Source organism: Pseudophryne corroboree, chromosome 4 (assembly GCF_028390025.1).
Source record: "Pseudophryne corroboree isolate aPseCor3 chromosome 4, aPseCor3.hap2, whole genome shotgun sequence".
Taxonomy (NCBI): Eukaryota; Metazoa; Chordata; class Amphibia; order Anura; family Myobatrachidae; genus Pseudophryne; species Pseudophryne corroboree.
Genome location: NC_086447.1, coordinates 781,532,726 through 781,551,197, shown reverse-complemented (window position 1 = coordinate 781,551,197; position 18,472 = coordinate 781,532,726). Strand labels below are relative to the sequence as shown.

The 18,472-nt window shown below is 40.3% G+C and overlaps 1 long non-coding RNA gene across 1 annotated transcript in view; it reads left to right on the top strand.

Moving 5' to 3' along the window:
• Positions 1–7,202, top strand: part of LOC134911767 (uncharacterized) — a 56,987-nt gene extending 49,785 nt beyond the window's left edge. Inside the window, exon 3 of the long non-coding RNA XR_010176829.1 lies at positions 6,846–7,202. This is a non-coding gene — a long non-coding RNA (uncharacterized LOC134911767). The remainder of the gene's footprint in view (positions 1–6,845) is intronic.
• Positions 7,203–18,472: the final 11,270 nt, after the last annotated feature.

The window sequence follows — 18,472 nt, the reverse complement described above, 5'->3', positions numbered from 1 at the left end:
CAGGATCACTGGATTTATACGCCAGTACCACTGGAAGTATACAGCAGGATCACTGGATTTATACGGCAGTACCGCTGGACATATACGGCAATATCAATGGACATATACGGCAGTATCACTGGGTTTATACGGCAGTATCACTGGACTGGATTTATATACCAGTACCACTGGAATTATACGGCAGGATCACTGGATTTATACGGCAGGATCATTGGATTTATAAGGCAGTTCCCCTGGACATATAAGGCAGTATCAATGGACACATACGGCAGTATCACTGGACTAGACTTATACGCTAGTACCACTGTAATTATACAGCAGGATCACTGGACTTATACGCCAGTACCACAGGAATTATACGTCAGGATCACTGGAAATATACGGCAGGATCACTGGAATTATACGGCAGGATCACTGGATTTATACGGCATGATCACAGCAATTATACGGCAGGATCACTGGAATTATACGACAGGGTCACAGCAATTATACGGCAGGATCACTGGAATTATACGGCAGGATCACTGGATTTATACACCAGTACCACTGGAATTATACGGCAGGATCACTGGATTTATACGGCAGTTACCACTGGAATTATATGGCAGGATCACTGGATTTATACAGCAGTTCCGCTGGACATATACGGCAATACTGCTGGACATATACGGCAATATCAATGGACATATACGGCAGTATCAATGGACATATACGGCAGTATCACTAGTCTGGATTTATATGCCAGTACCACTGGAATTATACGGCAGGATCACTGGATTTATACGCCAGTACCACTGGAATTATACAGCAGCATCACTGGATTTATACGGCAGTACCGCTGGACATATACGGCAGTATCAATGAACATATACGGCAGTACTGCTGGACATATACGGCAGTATCAATGGACATATACGGCAGGATCAGTGGAATTATATGACAGAATCAATGGAATTATACGGCAGGATCACTGGAATTATACGACAGGATCACTGTATTTATACGGCAGTACCACTGGACATATACAGCAGTATCAATGGACATATACGGCAGTACCACTGTACATATATGGCAGCACAGGGACACCACCACTGGACTGATGCAGGACAACACAGCACCACTGCAATGGACTGGACTTATACAGCAGCACTGGACATATGGCAGTAGAGGGCACCACCACTGTGACTGGACTGATGCAGTACAACACACCACCACTGGACTGATGCAGCACAACACAGCACCACTGGACTGGACTTATACAGCAGCATTGGACATATGGCAGCACAGGACACCACCACTGTTACTGGACTGATGCAGCACAAAACACCACCAGTGAACTGATGCAGCACAACACAGCAACACTGGACATATGGCAGCAGAGGACACAACCACTGTGACTGGACAGATGCAGCACAAGACACGGACACTGAGAGGACGGAGACACGTCCTCTCTCTACATTTTCCAATGCCGGAATGAAAATGGCAGCGACGTGCGGCTCCTTATATGGAATCCAAAACCCGCGAGAATCCGACAGCGGGATGATGATGTTTTGCCTCATTCTGGTTTCCGAGTCAGGCGGGAAAACCCGATCCTGACTCGGATCCGGGCTTGGGTGGTGAAGTCCGGTAGGGTTCAGTTCTCTGAGAACCGAACCCGCTCATCTCTAAACTGTAGTCTTCTTCTTCTTCTTTTTTTATTTTTTATTTATTTATAAGGTGTCACAAAGTATCCGTAGCACTGAATAACGATAACAAAATTACATGAATATTGTAAATTATATTAGGATAAAAATAGACCCAATTAAAAAATCAAATATAGTGTGGGGTATTGTCATAGGGGTTGGGTATGATATGTTGACAGTCATGTCGACATTCATCAAGTTGACATGAGAATGTCGGCATGGCCATAATGTTGATGCTGACCATGTCATCATTCATCATGTAGACAGAATGTCGAGATATCACCCCAGGTGATCCAGCAGTGACTAACCTTTGCCTGGCAGAAACTTCCAAGTCAGACCTCTAATCCTCAAGCATTTCAGTAAGGATTTTCCATTATCCCTAAAACTAATCCCTACCCCTAACCTTCCCACTAGTGCCTAACCCTAACCTGCCTTACAGTTAAAGCAATAGATAGATAGAAACACATTCTGCCTCAAGAACAACATTTCTTTATTTTTGATGAGTGCCCGTCATGACTGCTGTCAATCAAAAAAGACATATCAGAAAGGCCACGACAGAATGGTGATATGCTCTCACATCATGCTGAGACATTTACAATTAGAGGAATTAAATAAGATTAAAATATCATAACACTTTTTTTTATTTTTTAGAAGTTCTGTTGTGACATTTATATGACCTTTTAGATATTTGACTTATGCATATCGCTATTAAAAACACACGCTGAGGTGCCGTGCTGGTGCTAATCTTGTTTAACTATATTTTAACTCTTTAATTAGGGATTAAGTAGGCACACTAAAAATACGCTTATTTCTATATGTTACTCCAATGTAAAATCATTGTAAATACTTGCTAACATTTTGTATTGATTATATCTCAAATCATTTGAAACACAAATATACAGAAGTGTGCTTTTATTATAGTATATATTTATTCTTAATACCTTTAAAAAAGTTGTTTAACCACTTAACTGGCCAATATTCTTAAAAGAAAATGCTCCCAATTTTTCCTTTTTTTAACAATTGAATTAGATTAAGAAAATATTTTTAAAATTTATGCCACACTATTAATTTTGTTACAATATAAACATATAGATTTTTTTGAATATAAGTGTACAGTAGCCGTTAGACTCAGAAGTAATCACTAGAAATTATTGCATGTAGGTGTATGTATAAAACAGTGTATTCTATGGACATATTGCAGGCGTGACTTGATTTTGGGTAACAAAATGTTGGACACACTGTATCATGTATGTGACCTCTCTGCAGGCTTGGAAGAAGGATAATTTATATTATTCTGGGCGACGGGACTCTCAGACAAGTCGTAAAAGGTTGTGTACTATAGCTTCATGCTTCACTCCCCAAATAACCAGATCTTTCAGGCAAAAAGATCAAGAAGTTTAAATCCTGAGAAGGTTATAAGAACATCACCTCTAAAATGACTTTTGTGTCTATCAGGACTGTCCCAACCCCCCTGTCTACTAGGAGATAGTTTCTTGGAAGTGAGTGACTGATTCATTAATGTCCAGTAACAAGAGAGTTAAAACTGAAGGGTTGCAGCTTTGGAGTAGCTGTTGGGGGATAAGAATGAGGTGCTCACAGCATCAAGTGTTCACTACCTGGAGAGAAGTTAAATATGATTGAGGCATGCACCCATATTTTCTGTGATCTCTCCCACAGCAAGAAACTTGCTCTCATATGTAAACAGCCTTGAATCTTGTGTCCTTGTTTTCCTTTTATTTCTGAAACCAATATAATCTATTTGTCCGTATTTTGTAATATTCCTTTTTCTGTAACCAAAAATCTTAGAATTTTTTTATTATTAAAATATTCTGCAATCTAGCATATTCTCTGTGTCTCTTGCTGAACTCACGAGCCCGTGAGGTCAAAGCCACGTACCTATGTGTGAGTAGGTGTGAAATATTAATATTTGTGCGAGACTCCCTTAAGATCTTTACTGGTGGCAGTGAAATTGTGTATTTATCCTGAGAGATCAAAGGGCACACCCATCAAGACCCAGCTGTCTTAGATTGCTGTATATTGTTATAATCAGTAACCAATATATCTACATATACAGTAGCTGCTTCATCTACATTTCCCCAGTGGCTGCTCCTTCTTTATAACCTCCGGGGTGGAAAAGGCTGCAGGGCTGGCCAATCAGCAGTTATCAGCAGCATGGCAGGCACTGGAGGAGGGTAAAATGGATCATGGTGCATCCAAATAGGCAATGCGGTGGGTGTCATGGCGCTATCACATCATTGTAGCCCCAATCCCCTACTATTATGCAATGCAACACAATTTGTGTCATCATGCCATCTGCACTGCCCACTTCCTGTGTAGGCAGCTGCAAGGGGGCCCCAGGAGACTTGCCTAACCTTCTAGGCAACCAAGAGAGTCACTGCAGATTCAGGAATTTTCCAGATGTTTCGGGAGTGTAGGCAAGTTTAATAGAAATCAGCTATTGTAAAAAGACTATTATGTTTATAAATTATAAGCAGAAAAAAAGTCAACTAACTAAACCTGAGCAACATTTTTAAATATTTTCTATACTCGCACTTCACTTGTCCATGAAATTTCACATGTTCAGAAGGCAGAATTTAGCTTTAACTGTTTGAGTCCAAACCATTCCACACAGAAGTATTAATTGCTTGTTGTCCCCGCTCTACGCTTAGGCTATACATCTATGAGGGTGTGGAATATAAGATCTATACTAAAAAGTCCACAGTCAATAGGTTGACCACTAATGGTCGACATGCATTAGGTATACAGGGTCAAAGGGTCAACAGGGTCAACATAGAAATGATCGACACAAAAAAGGTAGACACATTTTTTTTTTTTGTGATTTGTCACTTTTCTGCCACAAACAAGCTTTACTACTACTGCGCTCGGCAGAGGTTACTATTCCCACTTGTAGTCTACATGGATGGTAAAGTATGAAAAAATTGAAAAAACAAACAAAAACAGTGTGTTGAATATACATGTTGACCATTGACATGTCGATCTTTTGACCTTGTCGACCTTTTAATCCTGTCACCCTTTAGAACTGTCTACCTTTTATATGTCGACATTTTGGCCCTGTCGACCTTTTGACCCTGTCAATCTAATGTATGTCTATCATTAGTGGTGGGCCTATTGACTGTAGACCTTTTTAGTGTAGATCTATAGACTGGATACCCATCCATGAAATGCTAACCTATATATTGCAGAATGGAAATACAAAAGTAGAAACGGCACCTCAGCCTGTTCTTCCAAAAAGCTGTTCAGTGAATATCCAATTTCCAGTGTACGCAGTACTCAAATTTTGTTCCTACAGTATCTAAATGATAAATGCCACATTGAGTTGACATATTTAAATGCATTATGTTGGCCTATCACATACACACAACATTTTTGTGGCCCGATATCTGCTTATTCTTAGCAACAAATTTCTTGCAGTAGTGCAAATCAGATGAGCCGATCAGAAGGATAATTGCCCCTTGGTGCTGTTTACATACTGTGCAATAATCTAACCCAGCAGATAGGAATTCACTGTTCAGCTCAATTATTGTACAGTGTATGACAGCCAGGGCCTGATCAACCAATAGGCTGATCAGGATGCAGCCTGGAGAGCTGGGTCCTGGGGTGGTGCAGCGCCGGCACAATAAATTTATTAAATTTCTTTTTTTTACCTCTAAGCGGTGACGGCATTGCCCATTTCTGCCATCGCTGTCATCACCCCAAAGCTGTTATCAGGGCCGCCCCTGGTTTCATGGGGCGGATCCCGTCTGTCACTAACACCCAGGCTAAGATATGCAGGCAGCTAACAGCAAATCCGATGTTAGCTGTCTTAGGGGGACAGTTACTAAGTGGAGAAGTTGCCCATGGCAACCAATCAGCACTGAAGTAACATCTATAATTTGCATATTATAAAATTATACAGAACTGCTGATTGGTTGATGGAGCAATTTCTCCACTGGCTCACTTCTCCACTCTTATCACTGCTTAGTAAATGTCTCCCTTAGTGCGGTACTTACTGTCAGCTTGGTCTCATGAGAATACAGGGGGGTACTCACGGAGCAATAATCTAAGCAATCTGACTAGATTGCTTAGATTTTAAGCATGATCTGTCCGTGTGTACCCCACACAGCGATATCGCTGGTGCTAGATTAGCCTGCATGCTCAACTGGGTGAAATGAGCCCCCCCGCACGCTCAGCACACATCGCGCTGTGCTGAGCGGGGGGAGAGCGAACCGCTCAGCACACATCTCTCCCCACATCTGCCTGTGAATACGGGCCTTACCACATCTCACGAGATCAGACTAAGCACACAGACTGCACCTGCAGCTAACAGACCTAAAGAAGTAAGAAGAAATACAATTTGTATCAGCAAACAATAATTGAATTTGTGGTAAAAAAAATTATTAAATCTGTATTAGCCTAGGGCAGCTGGAACCCTTAACCAGGCCCTGATGACAGCATTCTCTTGCAAATGTATACTTTTCAAAGAGATGTTCGATACAAGCGTCCACCCTAAAACACAACACATAAAACATAGGTACAGTAGGCTCATTTAGAGCTGGGCATAAGTCAATGTGATGACACCGATAATAATATCCGCATAAGGTTTTTTGCATATCGTTTTTTTGCATATCATTATGTCAACACCAGAATGTCGACTGAACATGGCCAACATTCACAATGTCAACATTGGCATAATGTCTACATGGTCATTGCTTCGGCATTGTGAATGTCGACAGCCACAGGTTTAAGGTTAAGTTTAAAGTTAGAGTTAAGCTACAGTTAATGGAAAACTACTGTTGTTTGCGTGTTTTCCTGCATTCTTTCAGAGCACAATGTGTCTACCTCCAAATGAGCCTCTTTTTACTTAGCAACATTATTAAATAAATTATAAGTTCATATCCCATGAAATAGTGATGTCCCATCTGCAGTGCTGAACATATTCACCTAAATATATTACAATACTTAGTCCAAGTCCTTTAATTAAATCATCAAGTCTATGCACTTTTGTTTTATTCATATTTCCTTTTAAGTGTACTAGAAAGTGTGTATAATAAATGGTTTTTAGAAGATAACAGTTTCTTATCTTTCAGTTTTTGTGTGCCATTTAAATAATGATGAAAAGTAATAGCTAAACGTATATTGTTTTCTTTTTCTTTTTTTTATCAGTGGCTCCCCTATCGCACTAATGGATAGAAAGTACCCCGCGCCAACACTGGAATGCTGAATAACACAGGACCACTGATTGTTGCCTGGAAATAAAACACACTGTTCGCCGCTGATGTATGGGGTTGAGGAAAAGTGATCGTTCTTCTAGGTATAGGTGGCACCATTTGATCTCAGTTACAGGACACAGCAAAGGGAGAACATTCAATACTTTAAATGTTCTTTAAATTGCTTTTGTTGTTTGAACATTTTTTTTCTAAGCATTTTATCACACAGTCACTGAGGAATGTGGAAAGGGAAAGTTAAGTCCTATGTATTTTTTACATTTGGTCATGATAACTGTCTGCCACATAAATTACTCCAGAGCACTTTATTCTCATGATTTTACTGTATGTCTTTGAAGATCACCTGACTAGCTTGTTTTTTTCACAGGGATATTGTTCACTTTTTCAAAAGATTACACACGGAGAAAGGGGCCCATATGCAATCTCCATGCAGCCCCTACACTGAGAGTTTTTCATTGGCATGCTGCAGACTTTTTTGCACATCAGAAGCTGCTGTCACTTACACTCCTGTTATGGGCACAGCAATAACTGTGCCCAAGGATGCGGCCTATAGGAAGTCATTATTTGTTTTATATTGTTGCCATAAACAGTACAAGAAAGGAAATCAACATATCCTTCTTATTAGGAAATGGTACAGTAAAGGGGCCGATTCACAAGCCGATTTGGGGAGAGATGTGTGCTGAGCGGTTCGCTCAGCACACATCTCTCACCCCGCTCAGCACAGTGTGATGTGTGCTGAGCGTGCGGGGGGAGACGGGGGGGGCGCTCATTTCACCCAGCGGGTGAAGTGAGCGACCTGCTAGATTGGCCTGCATGCAGGCCAATCTAGCACCAGCGATAGTGATGTGCGGGGCTGCGCATCGCTATCGCTGTGAGGGGTACACACGGAGTGATCGCTGCTTAAAATCGAAGCAATCTAGTCAGATTGCTTAGATTTTAAGCAGCAGTCGCTCTGTGAGTACCCCCCTTTAGTGAAGAATCCTTAGTAGTGCATAATCCATAAATTCTGACATTAGAATATGCCACAATAATCAGCATTTAGGCCATACCCCCAACTTTACTGATTTAGGCAGGTATATCCAACTTTGAGTTAGAAATGTGCACGGACCCCTATGTTTTGGTTTTGGTTCTAATTCATCATCGTGTTTTGGGTTTGGCAAAACCAGAGGCAGCTGCAGCGCCGACTACCTAGTACAGGGAGATGCTAAGCACATACACATACATGTGTAGATGTATGTAATATACGTGCTGGCAGTGAATGCTGTGCTGTGTACATTAGTCAGCGTGGTGAACCCGGGACTCAACATTAGGCTTCACTCTCCTAAACCCACCCCCAGACTCTAATTTACTACTTTCACTGGAGTCTTGGGCGTGCTAAGAAAAGTGAAGCTTGATGCCTTGACCCGGGTTCACCAAGGCGGCTATGGTACACAACGCCGTTGCTGATACGGGTACGCTGCCAACACATATATTACATACATCTGTACATATATGTTTATACAGTATGTGCTTGGCAGCTCCACCACTGCACTAGGTAGTCAGCTCTGCAGCCCAGGTGCTACAGCTGCCTATGGGCAAAACCACCCTCAGGTGTTTTGGATCGGTTAAAAAAATCTATTAAAAAATTAATAAACATTGATAAATTTTTTTTATAAAAACAGCTAAAATCAAATTTTTGCAATCCAAAACCTGAAATTCAAATTTAAAATCCAAATTCCAAACCACGGGAAGATCTGAACTGAGACTTGGTAACGATTGTATCTCCTCAGAGATCTGGACCTGATTTTAGTTTGGTTTGCATATCTCTACATTGAGTGCCAATCAAGACAGCTTTGCCAGTAGGTTGTGGTATGACCTATTCATTGCTGCTTTGCATAGCAGTGCACGGATACATTTAGCGCATTGGTTTCCAAACTGCGCTTAGGTGTGTTGTGAAAAATATACTGATACTTTAGGGCCCGTGATTCAAGGGACTTTGGAATCCACTGATTTAGCATATAGGAATGGAACCGTAGGTTGGCCAGAACATTGGATGTGCTGAGCACACCCCATAATTCTCTAGGATCCTGATTCTGTACCATGTTCCTCAGTATCTTCAACTAATCCCAGATACTTATATGATGGGGGCACTTAAAGATCCACAACCTGTGGGCTCCTTGCAGTGGCCCTTGGTTGACACCAGCAGTGGGATGCAATGGAGTCTGAGATCAATCTACAAGACATGATTTTGCCTTGTAAGTGTTTGCCTCTTTTAAAAAAGTTAGAGATTGACTGGCATCCCGCACCTCTGCCGATCTCGGACTCCATTTCATTCCGCCGCAGAAGAAGGGGGGGGGGGGGGGGGTGACTGATAGGCTTCATGTCTGAATACTGCAATGCAAATCCCTCACTTGCTAAAAATGAATCCTTCTGTGTGTAGTCATATGGCAATTATATATAGAAGATTAATGGACTTTGATATGCATTAGAGTAATTCAGAACTGATTATTATTATTATTATTATTATTATTATTATGGTGATGACGATGATGACGATTATTATTATTATTATTATTATCCTTTATTTACATGGTATCACAAGGGGTCTGCAGCACAGTACAAGTTATATAAACAAATACAGTATGAACAAAACAAGAAAAAAATGACTTATAGTATAGAACATAACAGAACACGAACATGGTTTATATACATTGCTGCGTCAGTAGTCATAATAACCAAATAGGCAGCAGAGATACATGACACATATAATTGTATATTGTATTTACCGTCCTGCAGCATTTACTGGATACAGTGCTTTCTGGGGAGACAATACCTGGTCTTGTTTGAAAGGTTTTGGTATAAAGAAGGAAAACTGTAGATCGCTTTGGACTTCTGACTTCTGTGTTTATCACAAAACCTTTATATTATTTCTGAAAGGCTATTCATAGCTGTATGTAGTGAACCTGCCAATCACCAGCTGTGCCCTGGGTGCAATTGTATGCGCAATCATATATTTCATCACAACATCAATAACTTGGCCTAGATAATGAAAAAAAAAAACCTAACAAAAACGAAGCGAGAATGATGTAAAGTAAAAATGTATAAAAGTGGAAACACTTTAAACTGTTATTTTATAATAAATCAAACAGGAAGAAGCAACATTTGACTCTGTCGGTGGAACCCCATGGAGTACATGTACAGCAAGCTGAGAATAGATGTGATCAAAGTCTTACAAATCTGACATCCACTGCTCTGTGCTGTCCCTACAGATGCCTGAAACCATTTTACTATGTCCTGTATTTTTTCTAATGGAAATTACATCAAACAAGTTGCAATTATCTTAGTCTTGCCCAAGACTTATTTCCAAGGAGCCTTTTCACATCAGAAGATCATACTATAATATTCAACAGCTCATTCATTATATTCTCCGGACCAAGATCTTGACAAGGAGAAAGCTTTAAAAGTGATCGTTGTTATACAGCACTAGCATTATATGTCAGTATACAGCATCTGTTTCCAGCTTCAACGCTTTTTAAAATGACAGTTTTTTACGTGTAAGATTCCTTTTATTTTCCAGCTTCCTGCTTTGGTAACATATTTATCTCATTATGTTTAGATTCACATATTAACAACATTGGGATTAATTCAATTTTCATCTGTAAAAGTCCCATTGGGAAAAGAAAAGTGCATTGGAAAAACAAATGTTAAGTACAGTTAGTAGGTCTTCAGTGGGCAGGAGGTAAATATTATACTTACCAAATAAAATAATTTTAGACTAAGCATGGCTGACCTATAACAGACTTGAGGCTTTCTGGATATATTTTTATCTGTAATTTGGAACACCATGTGGTAGATTATCTAAAGCTTTTAAAACAGTGGTGTACAATCAGGTTCTAGCTATCATTTCTCTATTGCATGCTAGAAAATTGATAGAATCTGATTGGTTGCTATGGACAACACCTTCACTTGTCTGTTTTGGAAGCTTTAGTAAATCTACCCCCATGCCTCAAATTTACAAAACTACATGACTCATGTCTCCATACAGCCTGTGCACTCCATACTTAATTAACATTTTTGGCTAACTGGGTTGCAGGTAAGAGATCACATACCTTTATATACTGCATATTATACATAGTAATTGTCACGACTCTGGCGCGCCGATCCTACAGATGCACCAATCTGAGAATCTTTACCCGTGACATTTTCTGATTACCTCAGTGCATGTGGTTAATGAACATGGTTACTGCCACCAGCTGAAATAACTTTTTGAGAAAATGCCTAGGGCAAGCTTCAGCTTTCACTCGCACACACAAATATTTACACTTGAAAAATAGGTAACATGGGCCGCTTGGGGTCTTGGATCAGAAAACACAGAACCAGAACTAGAATAAAGTATTTAATTCAATAATATCTTCAAAGCTTATAGTTAAAAAAAAGGTTACAATATTAGAATTGTTTTAAATGGTCATACAAGTAATAATAATTTCATAAAACAAATGAATGGGACAAAAAACAGGACAAAAAACAGCATTCATATCACCTAGACAGGGTTGGACGCTGATAGAAGTAAAGTCTCTTCCTGAGATTTGGTTTCATCATGATCCTATAGATCCCTTCATGACAATGAACCCTATCTGTGGAGTGTTTCTCATATTTAAAGTCTACCTCAGCTCCCTCTCAGCCCCCACCCTTAGAAGTATTTTAACCCTCTCAGAACCAAAATGGAGTGAGTGTAAGATTAGGGTATGGGGTCACTTAAGCAGGGGCTGATGATCTTATCTCTATTGCTGTTTGAAGCTTGGAGATCTGGAATACCAGTCAGTACTGTGTAGGATTTATGGGTCTAGTCAGGAAGGATTTAGATTAAATGCCTTCTCCCAGCAATCTCTCTTCCCCTATATCAAGGGAGATTTGATACCTCTGGTGGGCAGTGTGTCTCCTCTGGGCTGTATTGTAAACAAGCTGTGTCCCAGCACCTGGCCTTAGTTCTACAGCTCCACATAGAACACAGGGTCATTAGCATTTGGTCTTTGGAGTTCTGGTGTGTATGAGTACATACCAGCAAAGTAATTAACTTTCAACCATTTGTCAAACTAAGACATTTCCCTCAATACAATATACATTGATACATCATTCATGTGAATAATACAATTTTTCAATCATGCCCATTCCAATATAAACTTGGGCATTCACTACAGTAATATTTTTTATTATTATTATTATTATTATTATTAAATTCATAACACAAACATACCCGTCAGCACTTTACAACTGAGAAATAATACATTAATAAAAACGTTTACAACCTAAAAGGAAATAAACTTGCTACAGATTGCTATCGATCCAGCCAGATTGTACCGGAAGAAGTGATTTTATGATCCAGCTACACAGCAAAGCTGGTGCTTTAGGTATAGAAAGATAATAAATGTAAGAATTGCATAACTATTTACAATGGTGGAAATGGTAACTGAGACCCCCGGATTGAAATACATTTTAAATGCTGAACGACAATTTTAACACCAATACCTAGGAGAAGTTTTAGGAACCTTGCAAATTTAAGCAAAAAAACAAAACATATATACTACATGTGGTCAAATAGCAATACTGGCACTGGCAAATAAATTATTATGCAAACAACATTATATATGAACATTATCAATGATAACTTGTTTCCAGTGTATAACATTGACCCTCAAGTTTTAGGATGTACAGAAGAGAACTCAATGCAGACCATTGTGATCACTGTGGCTGAACAAAAGCCTTTTTCATTTTCCTTAAATGCCTTTTTACATTTTTATACTACATGTAAAATAGGCAATTTCCTCATACTGTACTTGAGTTGTCTCCAGGAGAGATATAAAGCTGGCTGCAGTCCCATTTATAATTTGCTACTATACTGTTCTTACAAGGATTACAGTACATGTAATTCACAATGAGAATTTGATAAATTCCTAGCCACTGCTGATGAGCCCTGATTTACTTAAACAGGAGGACATTTTGCTCAGTCACTGACTTCACTCTGCTAAGGGTTAAGCTAAGATCAGGCAAGGAGAATGGGTACATCTGCGCCTGCGGGGACAGAGTACCCTTGCTGCAATGCTTTGTTTGAGCAGTTGCAGATTATAAAATTTCTTTGTCTAATGTAATTTTTCTTCATTAATCGTAGGTAGTGATGGGCAAGGTTCCAGTAGCATTTCCGTAGATGTAATATTCATGTTCCACTTTTACTTCACTGTCCTGGGTCATGGCCCTTCTGCTCTGCATTTATCCACATCCCACATATTACAGATTTCACAGCCAAGATGATGACGATGTCAGTTTGTTGTTTGGTTTATAATAAGTGTAAAGCGTTTTGCACATGCACAATAGAGAAATCTCTGGGAAAATGGCCGTTGCGTCATTTTCCCTGAGATCTGTGCATGCGCATTAGAGTCTGAGCCATCTAGTGCTTAGATTCTACAGTGCTGCCATAAGAGAGGAGGGGTCCCAGAGGTAGGAGGCTGCACACGGGCCTCCTCCCCCTTAAAATGCCCCTGCCCTGACAGTACAAAATTGATTGAGGAATTGTGTGTGGAACACTTAAGGTTGCATTGCACTAGTGAAAGTCAGTGTCCTAATGGAGAATGAGGGAACTATTCTATGGAACAGGTTTGCAGCTGTCTTAGAGCCAGATTCAGTTACATGCAAACTGACATCAACGTTTGCATTGCACTTATAATTAGAGATGTGCGGCTGGCACTTTTCGTGTTTTGTGTTTTGGTTCTAATTCCACTTTCGTCTTTTGGTTTTGGCTTGGTTTTGCCAAAACCACCCTTTCGAGTTTTGGTTTTGGTTTTGGATCTGAAAGATTTTTAAATAAACATAAAAACAGCTAAAATCACAGATTTTGGGGGTAATTTTGCTCCTACGGTATTATTAACCTCAATAACATTTATTTCCACTCATTTCCAGTCTATTCTGAACACCTCACAATATTGTTTTTAGGCCTAAAAGTTGCACAGAGGTGGCTGTATGACCAAGCTAAGCGACACAAGTGTGCGGCACAATCACCTGGCCCATCTAGTTGTGGCACTGCAGTTGCAGACAAGATGGCATTATTCAAAAACTAGTCCCCGAACAGCACATGATGCAAAGAAGAAAAAGAGGTGCAATTAGGTAGCTGGATGGCCAAGCTAAGTGACACAAGTGTGCGGCACAGACACCTGGCCCATCTAGGAGTGGCACTGCAGTGTCAGATAGGATGGCACTTTTTAAAAACTAGGCCCCAAACAGCACCTCATGCAAAGATGTAGAAGTGGTGCAATGAGGTAGCTGTATGACTAAGCCAAGTGGCACAAACAATTGGCCCATCTAGGAGTGACACTGCAGTGGCAGACAGGAGGGCAGATATCAAAAAAAGGCCCCAAACAACACATGATGCAAAGAAGAAAAATAGGTGCACCGAGGTTGCTGTATGACTAAGCTAAGCGACACAACCACCTGGCCCATCTAGTAGTGACACGCAGTGGCTGAATGTCGAGAGTGGGCCACAATTGTTCGGTCCACTGACAGCATCTCCAACACGCCCCTGTCATTTTTTTTTCATTCTGCAATTGGTGGACTTATACGGCAGTACCCAGGACTAATACTGCAGTACCCCTGGACTCATACGGCATTGTCAGACAGGATGGTACTTTTCAAAAACTAGGCCCCAAAGCACCTCATGCAAAGATGTCGAAGAGGTGCAATGAGGTAGCTGTATGACTAAACCAAGCGACACAAACAATTCCCACTTGAATTATACGTCCAAATCACTGGAATTATACTGCAAAATCACTGTAATTACTAATTATACATCCAAATCACTGTAATTATACCTCAAAATCACTGTAATTATATGTCCAAATCACTTGAATTATATGTCCAAATCACTGGAATTATATTGCAAAATCACTGTAATTATACGTCAAAATCACTGGAATTATACTGCAAAATCACTGGAATTATACGCCCAAATCACTGGAATTAAATTATACTGCAAAATCACTGTACTTATACGTCCAAATCAATGGAATTATACGGCAAAATCACTGGAATTTTACGGCAAAATCACTGGAATTAAATGACAGTACCACTGGACACATACGGAAGTGTCAGACAGGATGGCACTTTAAAAAATAGTCCCCAAACAGCACATCATGCCAAGAAGTAAAAGAGGGCGATGAGGTAGCTGTATGACTAAGCTAAGCGACACAAATGTGCGGCACCAACACCTGGCCCATCTAGGGTTGGCACTGCAGTCCCACTGCACTAATGTGGATACCGGATGCATGTCTAACACCAGCATAGTTGTTATGGCCTCAGTAATTGGCTTTGTAACAGGGTAACAGGGTGTATATATATATATATATATATACATACATACAAACAGAAAGTTCAGCACTCACCAAAGCAAGCGCACTTATTTTCACAACATCAATAAATAAATGATGGGGGTTTAGTTAGTGAATTGGCCAATGCACGGAAGCCTGCAAACCGCTCGCCAAGGTACCCCATCTTCATGCAGGTCCTACACTATCACAGAGTCTCAAAAATTAAAACCTGGCAACTGTATCACACATAATATAACTGCAAATATGCCTACTTGGTTTAATGTGTACCTGCCAAATACTCCATGGCTTTTAAAGGTACACTAGTGACCTGACACTGGCTGATAAATTACTAAAGAACAGATGACTCTGGTTCAAGATAATTGGGCTTGCATAGGGGTGCATGAACTAAGCTTGTGGCCACAGTTAATATGAGTTAACCAAAGATTAACCCTACAATATACCAACAAATATAAAACCACAGCACTCACCACCCCAGAAGCGGGGTGCAGTGTCTGCACTCACCACTCATAGAGTAGGGTGCATGTAACTAACTAAACCCCCATAATTTATTTTTTATTGATGTTGTGAAAATAAGTGCGCTTGCTTTGGTGAGTGCTGAACTTTCTGTTTGTATATTTTTAAGTAGATGGCCATGTGCTACATGCACCCTACCCTATGAGTGGTGAGTGCAGACACCACCCCGCTTCTGGGGTGGTGAGTGCTGTGGTTTTATATTTGTTGGTATATTGTATATATATATATATATATATATATATATATATATATATATACGGCAGTATCACTGGACTGGATTTATATGCCAATACCACTGTAATTATATTGCAGGATCACTGGACTTATACGGCAGGATCACTGGATTTATACGGCAGGATCACTGTAATTATACGCCAGTACCACTGTAATTATACGACAGGATTACTGGAATTATATGGCAGGATCACTGGAATTAAATGGCAAAATCACTGGAATTATAGGTCCAAATCACTGGAATTAAATGGCAAAATCACTGGAATTATACGTCAAAATCACTGGAATTATACTGCGAAATCACTGGATTTATATGTCCAAATCACTGGAATTATACGGCAAAATCACTGGAATTATATGTGGCTGAATGTCGAGAGTGAGCCACAATTGTTCGGTCCACTGACAGCATCTCCAGCACGCCCCTGTCATTTTTTTTTAATTCTGCAATTGGTGGACTTATACGGCAGTACCCAGAACAAATACACCAGTACCCCTGGACTCATACGGCATTGTCAGACAGGATGGTACTTTTCAAAAACTAGGCCCCAAAGCACCTCATGCAAAGATGTCGAAGAGGTGCAATGAGGTAGCTGTATGACTAAACCAAGCGACACAAACAATTCCCACTGGAATTATACGTCTAAATCACTGGAATTATACTGCAAAATCACTGGAATTAAATGGCAAAATCACTGGAATTCTACATCCAAATCACTGGAATTAAATGGCAAAATCACTGGAATTATACGTCCAAATCACTGGAATTAATTGGCAAAATGGAGGTTGAGGGCTTCCATCATCATGTGACGCTGAACCACTAGTCATGAACACAGGCCAGGGCCTTAGCCGTTCCTTGCCACTGTGTGTCGTAAATGGCATATTAGCAAGTTTACGTTTCTCCTCAGACCATTTAAATTTCTTTTTTGGGGTCTTTTTACTGAACTTTGACTTTTTGGATTTTACATGCCCTCTACTATCACATTGGGCATCGGCCTTGGCAGACAACATTGATGTAATTTCATTGTCTATGTCATGGCTAGTGGCAGAGCTTCAGCACTAGAAGGAAGTGGTTCTTGATCTTTCCCTATTTTATCCTCCAAATTTTTGTTCTCCATTATTTTTTTGGAGTTATATAACACAATATGCGGCACAGGAATGACTGATGGGTGATGCACAGGACACTACCACTCGTCTGATGCAGCACAACACAGCAACACTGTAAGGGACTTGTTGTTGTTATTATTATTATTATTATTATTATAATACGGCAGCAGTGGACATATAGCAGCAGCATATACCACTATGACTGCCTGGTCACTGGAATGACTGATGGCCAGGACACTACCACTGGTCTGATGCAGCACAACACAACAACACTGTAAGGGACTTGTTGTTGTTGTTGTTGTTATTATTATTATTATTATTATAATACGGCAGCAGTGGACATATAGCAGCAGCGTATACCACTGTGACTGCCTGGTCACTGGAATCACTGATGGCCAGGACACTACCACTGGTCTAATGCAGCACAACACAGCAACACTGTAAGGGACTTGTTGTTGTTGTTGTTATTATTATTATTATACGGCAGCAGTGGACACAAACACTGTGACTGGACAAATATAGCACAAGACACTGCCACAGAGGACACTGAGGACGGAGACATGTTCTCTCTCTACACTCTCCAATGCCGGAGTGAAAATGGCGGGGACGCGCAGCTCCTTATATGGAATCCAAACCCAGCAAGAATCCGACAGTGGGATGATGACGTTTTGCCTCGTTCCGGTTTCCGAGTCAGGCGGGAAAACCCGAGCCTGGTTTGGAACCGGGCTCGAATGGTGAAGTTCGGTATGGTTCGGTTCTCTGAGAACCGAACCCGCTCATCTCTTCTTATAATGGTCATGATTCTGCTGATTCTGCTCGTACATCCATAGGCTGTGAACAGAATCTGCCTAAACCTTCTATCGGATAAGGTGTGTCATGTATACAGATCACTTAACAATATAATCATACAAATAATAATAAAGGCACAGAGGCATAAATTTGTCAGAAAAACTGTTACCTATTTAATTATATATATATATATATATATATATATATATAAAATGGAAAATATGGTGGCAAAGACAGCGCAGCCAGTATCAGCACAATCCACAATAACCATCAACTACAAGCATTGTAGGCAGATACCACCAAAGGTGCACAACTCAACTATAACACCACAAGTTGTATCCGCTTGACCTTCTAATTTGACTTCCCACCTGTTTGGATGAGGATACTGGTGCAGCAGCCAACTACCAGTCAATGAATGGAGTGCACCCAAAATAAATTATTGAACCCAGACTGGTAAGGGTAAGTGCAACGCAGACACACCTGTGCCTCGCTATAAGCAGGCTAAGTCAATTGATCTACCTTAATGTGAGCCCCCATCCTAGAGGTTTAAACTACCTGATTTGTTATAGCAGTC